Source organism: Schistocerca cancellata, chromosome 5 (genome assembly GCF_023864275.1).
Source record: "Schistocerca cancellata isolate TAMUIC-IGC-003103 chromosome 5, iqSchCanc2.1, whole genome shotgun sequence".
NCBI lineage: Eukaryota > Metazoa > Arthropoda > Insecta > Orthoptera > Acrididae > Schistocerca > Schistocerca cancellata.
This window is the reverse complement of record NC_064630.1, coordinates 235,258,279-235,259,395: the sequence shown is the minus strand read 5'-3', so window position 1 is coordinate 235,259,395 and position 1,117 is coordinate 235,258,279. Positions and strand designations below refer to the sequence as shown.

At 42.5% G+C, this 1,117-nt stretch overlaps 1 pseudogene; it reads right to left on the bottom strand.

Moving 5' to 3' along the window:
- Positions 1-528: 528 nt before the first annotated feature.
- On the bottom strand, positions 529-646 carry LOC126189376 (5S ribosomal RNA; annotated as a pseudogene).
- Positions 647-1,117: the final 471 nt, after the last annotated feature.

Below are 1,117 nucleotides of genomic sequence, written 5' to 3'. Positions count from 1 at the left end.
ATCGCTATGAGTATTTCATAGTATGCTATCATGGGCCTATTGCTCTTCTTGTTCTAAGTTAATTATTAACCATATTATATGATTCAAGAGTCAGAATTATTACTTTTCGTATATGATAAAAAGCACTATTATCGAGCCGAGAAAAGAAGCACAGATTGAAAAAATAAGATGAGGATGAGGTTAGTCGTTAAAACGACTACTCGCGAGGAGCACACATTGTCAATTATCACGATATATTCGTTTTTGTTTCGCACATGTGGACTATGTTTAAAATTGAAAAAAAAAACTACAACTCGCAGCTCATCCCGTTTTGTATTGTTAAAAATAGCACTCCGTCTTCAGACCACGACTGGCCTACCGGGACCATCCGACCCCCGTGTCATCCTCAGTGGAGGATGCGGATAGGAGGGGCGTGGCGTCAGCACACCGCTCTCCCGGTCGTAATGATGGTATTCTTGACCGAAGCCGCTACTATTCGGTCGAGTAGGTCGTCAATTGGCATCACGAGGCTGAGTGCATCCCGAAGAATGGCAACGGCGCATGGCCAACCGGATTGTCACCAATCCAAGTGCCGACCACGCCCGACAGCGCTTAACTTCGGTGATCTCACGGGAACCAGTGTGTCCACTGCGGCAAGGCCGTTGATTGTTAAAAATAGACCACGTTCTGTTATAAAAATGTGTCTTCGTAAACCAACAGTCAGTGCAGAAAGTTTCAAGAAGTTCAATACGCTAAAATTTGCTTTTTGAGTAAGAATAACAGCCAGAATAGAAATCAGTAGGTTAATATGTTTTACATCTTTACATTTACCGATATCCCGCGAGATGATTCTTTGGGAGGACTCGTCACCTTGGGAAAAATTTAGTTCTTAGTGCTCACACAATTTGGTCTTGCATGTATCAGGTAAAGCTGTTTCGAGTGTGAACCGCTACCTTAGAGTACATTTGCTTCTAGGTGGAATTCTTTGTCAGAAGTTCACTGAACCTTGAGAGTAGTAGAAGTATTCATAAATGCAATACTAAATGGAAAAATGACCTGCACTTGCCTCTAGAGTCACAGAATGTGGCACCGTAAGTGACACAAACACACTGAAAAACACAGCTGTAGAGGTTAGCTA